This window comes from Ailuropoda melanoleuca, chromosome 7 (assembly GCF_002007445.2).
Source record: "Ailuropoda melanoleuca isolate Jingjing chromosome 7, ASM200744v2, whole genome shotgun sequence".
In the NCBI taxonomy this organism is placed as follows: Eukaryota; Metazoa; Chordata; class Mammalia; order Carnivora; family Ursidae; genus Ailuropoda; species Ailuropoda melanoleuca.
In genome coordinates this window covers 33530470-33536839 of record NC_048224.1, presented here as the reverse complement: position 1 = coordinate 33536839, position 6370 = coordinate 33530470, and positions in this window count along the sequence as shown.

The following is a 6370-nucleotide window of genomic DNA, read 5'->3' as shown; positions in this document are numbered from 1 at the left end:
TCTTGTTTTTGACTTATTTTAATTTTCATTGAGGTGAGATTTTCATATGATCCTTGAAAAAACATGAATGAAATTTTCTTTTGACTTGATTTTTTTCTCTCTCATCCATATGATAACTATATTGTTTTATGTCTAAGGCATGGGACAGATTGATATTTTAAAAATATTAACTATTTTCCAAAATACTTTATTAAAAATGTACCACACCTTTTCCTTATTCATTCTCTCCCATTCATTCATCCCTCCTTATTCATTCATCAGGTACTTACTGAGCACCTCTTAATGGACCTGATGCTAGCTCAATATTGAGATGAACTTGGACATAGAAAAATATAGGTTCAGAAATATAGGTTCAGATATTTTAAAGATGGACAGGTGAATCATATTATAGATCATAAAATTTCTACCTTTATCTGTAATTTACATCATCTTATGCTTAACATTATATCATAAGCAGCTTTTCACATATCATCAAGTATTTGGGTAACACATGTTTATAATGGCTAGATAGTACTCTATTATATTTATGTCACAAGATTTATTCAATCTCTTCTCAAATAATGGGCATTTGTCTTGCTTTCATTTTTTACTATTATAAATAATGCTGCAATAATAATTGTAACTTACTCTTGAAAAGGAATACTTTTTATTTTTTGGAATAATCTCAACTTTCATAGTGAATTATGAATAATGAATTATTAAAGGGGAGATAGAGATAATTAAATGCATACTCTAATACAATCATTCTAGTGAAGCAGTAAAATTCATTTAGAATTGGATCTTAGAACTGGAAATCATCTTTATATTTAGTTCTAAACCTTGTGAGATGACAAACACATCTACAGTGTGGTTGATGTTCCTCTTACTTCTGCCCCCAAACCCAGTGATGGTTAGAGCACTTTATAAAGCCACGCAAGTTATTTTTGGACAATCCTCATTATTAGCAAGTTCTTCACATTTAACTGTATATATAACTCTTTGTGTGCAACACTCATCTTTCCTTGTGGAACAACAAAATATATACTCCTTTTTCATGACAGTTTTTCACGTTTTTTCAGATTGCTGTTTCTGAGTCTTTTTCTCTTGAAGTTAATTGACATAAACATTAGTTTCAGGTATACAACATAATGATTTGACATTTGCATATAATGCAAAATGATCGCCACAATAAGTCTTAGTTACTATCTAACACCATACAAAGTTAACAGTTTTTTTTTCTTGTGATGGGAACTTTTAAGATTTATTTTCTCAGCATGTTTCAGATTTTCAATACATTATTGGCCATAGTCACCATGCTGTACATTATATCCTTATGACTTATTTATTTTATAACTGGAATTTTGTACCTCTTAATTTCTTTCACCTATTTCACCCCCTTCACCTCAGACCTCTGGCAACCATCAGTCTGTTTTCTATATCTGAGTTTTGTTTTGTTCAGTTCATTTGTTTTGCTTTTTGGATTCCACATGTAAGTTAAATTATGTAGTATTTTTCTTCCATTGTCTGACTTATTTCACTTATCATAATACCCCTAAGGTACATTCATGCTGTCACAAATGGCAAAATTTCATTTTTTATGGCTGAGTAGTATTCCAGTGTGTGCGTGTGTTATGTGTATATCTTTATCCATTCTTCTGTTGATATAGTAAGTTGGCCGTTGTAAATGAAGCTTCCCTGAACCTATAAATACCCAGAAGTGGAATTGCTGGATAATATATATATATAATGGCTCTATTAATTTTTTGAGGAACTGCCACCTGTTTTACATGGTGGCTGTTCTAACAGTGCACAAGGGATTCATTCTCTCCACATCCTTGCTAACACTTATCTTTTCTTATCCTTTTTGATGATAGCCATTCTGACAGGTGGAAGATAATATCTCATTGTGGTTTTGACTTACATTTCTCTGATGATGAGTGATGTTGAGCATTTTTCATGTACCTGTTGCCTTCTGTATATCTTCTTTGGAAAAATGTCTATTCGAGTCCTCTGCCCATTTTTTTATTAGACTGTTATTTGGATATTGAGTTATACAAGTTTTTAAATATATTTTAGATGTTAATCCCTTATTGGATATATCATTTGCAAATATCTTCTCCCATTCAGTATGTTGCCTTTTTATTTTGTTTATGGTTTCCTTCACTGTGCAGATGCCTTTTACTTGGATGTAGTCTCATTGTTTAATTTGTTTAATTCTGCTTTTGTGATCATTGCCTTTGGAGTCAGATTAAAAATAAAAATATCACCAAAATTGATGTCAAGGAGCTTACTACCTATGTTTATTTCTAGGAGTTTCATGATTTCTGGCCTTTCGTTGAAGTCTTTAAATTTTGAATTAATTTTTGTGTATGTTGTGANTTGTTTAATTTGTTTAATTTTGCTTTTGTGATCATTGCCTTTGGAGTCAGATTAAAAATAAAAATATCACCAAAATTGATGTCAAGGAGCTTACTACCTATGTTTATTTCTAGGAGTTTCATGATTTCTGGCCTTTCGTTGAAGTCTTTAAATTTTGAATTAATTTTTGTGTATGTTGTGAGATAGAAGTCTAGCTTTGTTCTTTTGCATTTAGCTTTCTAATTTTCCCAACACTATTTATTAAAAGGACTATCCTTTCCCCATTGTATATTCATTCCTCCTTTGTTGTGGACTAATTGCCCATATATGCGTGGGCTTACTTCTGGGCTTTCTATTCTCGTTCTATTGATCTATGTGCCTATTTTTATGCTGATACCATAGAGTTTTGATTACTATAGCTTTGTAGTACAGTTTGAAATTAGGGAGCATGATGCCTCCACCTTTGTTCTTTATTAATATTAATTATTATTATTATTATTTTCAATTAGCCAATATATAGTGCATCATTAGTTTTTGGTGTAGTGTTCAACAATTCATAAGTTGCGTATAACACCCAGTGCTCTCAATAAATGTTGCTGGGAAAATTGGACAGCCACATGCAGAAGAATGAAACTGGACCATTCTCTTACACCGTACACAAAGATAAACTCAAAATGGATGGAAGACTTAAATGTGAAACAGGAATCCATCAAAATTCTAGAGAAGAACATAGGCAGTAACCTATTCATTAGCTGCAGCAACTTATTTGAAGACACATCTCTAAAGGCAAGGGTAACAAAAGCAAAAGTGAACTTTTGGGACTTCATCAAAATAAAAAGCTTCTGCACAGCAAAGGGAACAGCCCACAAAATGGGAGGCAACCCACGGAATGGGAGAAGATATTTGCAAATGACATTACAGATAAAGGTCTGGTATCCAAGATCTATAAAGAACTTATCTAAGTCAACACCCAAAAAACAAATAATCCAGTCAAGAATTGGGAAGATGACATGAACAGACATTTCTCCAAAGAAGACATACAAATGGCTTACAGACACATGAAAAAATGTTCAACATCACTAGCCATCAGGGAAATACAAATCAAAACTACAATGAGATACTACCTTATACCAATTATAATGGCAAAAATTAACAAGACAGGAAACAACAAAAATTGGTGAGGATGTGGAGAAGCGGGAGCCTTTGTTCTTTCTTAAGATTGCTTTGGCTGTTCAGAATCTTTGGTGGTTCCATACAAATTTTAGTGGGTTTTTTTTTTTTTTGCTATTGCCATCAATTTCTCCCTTTAGTTCTGTTAATATTTGCTTTATATATTTGGGTGCTCCTATGTGGGGTACATAAATATTTACAAGTGCTATATCTTCTTGCTGGGTTGACCCCATTATCATTATGTAATGCCTATCTTTGTCTTTTATTACAGTCTTTGTGTTAGAAGCCTATTTTTTTCTGATAGAACCATAGCTACCCCAGCTTTCTGTTGGTTTCTATCTGCATGAAAAATCTTTCTCCATCCCTCCACTTTCAGTCTGTGTGTGTCATTATATCTGACATGAGTCTCTTATAGGCAGCATATAGATGGGTCTTGTTTATTTAACCATTCAGCTCGTCTATGTTTTTTGATTGGAGAATTTAAATTTACATTTAAATTATTCACATTTAATTATTGATAAGTATGTACTTCTTGCCATTTTGTCAACATTTTCTAGTTGTTTTGTAGTTCCTCTCTGTTACTTTCTTCTCTTGCTTTCTTCCCTTTTGGCTTGGTGACTTTCTATAGTGTGATGCTTAGAGTCTGTTCTCATTACCTTCTGTGTATCTACTAGTGCTTTTTGGTTTGTGGTTACCATGTGGCTCACATAGTAGTCTATATATATAATAGTTCATTTTAAGTTGCTAGCAAGTTAAGTTTGAATGCATTCTAAAACTCCACATTTTTACTTTCTACTTTCCCCCTTTTATGTTGTTGATGTCACATTTCACTCACATCTTTTTATTTTGTGTATATCTTAATATAGTTATTTTTATTACTTTTGCCTTTTAACCTTCATACACATAAGTGATTACTCCTCTACTTTTACTATATATTTATCCTCAATAGTGAGATTTTTACTTTCATATGTTTTCTTTTTACTAATTGGTGTCCTTTCTTTTTAGCTTAAAGGTATCCCTATAACATTTCTTTTATTTTTTAATATTTTATTTATTTATTTGAGAGAGAGAGATAATGAGGGAGAAAGCATGAGCAGGAAGGGAGAGGGAGAAGCAGACTCCCCACCGAGCAAGGAGCCCACGCTGGCCTCAATCCCAGGGCCCTGGGATCATGACCTCAGCCAAAGGCAGACGCTTAACCAACTGAGCCACCCAGGTACCCCCTGTTGGCCCAGTTTAGTAGTGATGAACTCCTTTAGGTTTTGTATGTCTGGAAAGCTCTTGCTCTTTTCCTCAATTCCAAAAGATAACCTTGGCAGGTAGAGTATTCTTGGTTGAAAGTTTTTTCCATTCAGCACTTTGAATATATCATGCTACTCCCTTCTGGCCTGCAAAGTTTCCGCTGAGAAATATGCTGATAGTCTAATGGAGTTTCCCTTGTATATAACAAGTTGTTTTTCTCTTGGTGCTTTTAAGATTCTCTCTTATCTTTAAATCTTGACATTAAATTGTGTGTTTTGGTTTGGATCTTTTTGGGTTTATATTGTTTGGAACTTTCTGGGCTTCCAGGATCTGGATGTGTTTCCTTCCCCAGGAAGTTTTCAGAATTATTTTTTCAAATAAGTTTTCTTCCCTCCCCCCGCTCCCTTCTCCTTCTGGTAACTCTGTAATGAGAATGTTATTCTGTTTTATGTTGAACTATAGGTCCTTTAACCCATGTTTACTTCTTAGAACTCTTTTTCTTTCTGCAGCTCTGTTGAGGGAGTTCCACTGTCTTGTCTTCCAGATCATTGATCCTTCTGCTTTATCTAGTCTGCTGTTGAATCTCTCTAGTATATTTTTCAGTTCAGTTTTTGCATTCTTTAGCTCTATGACTTCTGTTTGGTACTTTCTCATACTTTCTGTCTCTATGTTGAAGTTCTTGTCATGTTCATCCATTCTTCTCCTGAGTTTGGTGAGTATCTTTATGACCATTATTATTTTTTTTCTTATTTAAATTCAATTTAATTAACATATAGTGTACTATTAGTTAGAGACATAAAATTTAGTGATTCATCAGTTGCATATAACACCCAGCGCTCATTCCATGAAGTATCCTGCTTAATGGCCATCACTCAGTTACCCCATTCCTCCACCAACCTCCCATCCAGCAACCCTCAGTTTGTTTCCTATAGTTAAGAGTCTCTTATGGCTTGTCTCCCACTCTGGTTTTATCTTATTTTATCTTTCCTTCCCTTCCCCTATTTTGTCTCTTAAATTCCACATAAGAGTGAAATCATATTTGTCTTTCTCTGACTCACTTATTTCACTTAGCATAATACACTCTAGTTCCATCCACGTCTTTGCAAATGGCAAGATTTCATTCTTTTTGATGGCAGAGTAATATTCCATTGGGTGTGTGTGTGTGTGTGTGTGTGTGTGTGTGTGTGCATACACACATCACATCTTCTTTACCCATTCATCTGTCAATGAACATCTGGGCTCTTTCCATAGATAAGCTATTGTGGACATTGCTGCTATAAAAATTGGGCTGCAGGTGCCCCTTCAAATCACTATGTTTGTATCCTTTGGATAAATAGTGCAATTGCTGGGTTGTAGGGTAGCTCTTTTTTAAACTTTTTTTTTAACGATTTTTTATTATATTATGTTAGTCACCATACAGTACATCTCCGGATTCCGATGTAAAGTTCAATGCCTCATTAGTTGCGTATAACACCCAGTGCACCATGCAATATGTGCCCTCCTTACTACCCATCATCGATCTATCCCAATCCCCCACCCCCCTCCCCTCTGAGGCCCTCAGTTTGTTTCTCATAGTTCATAGTCTCTCATGTTTCATTCCCCCTTCTGATTACCCCCCTTT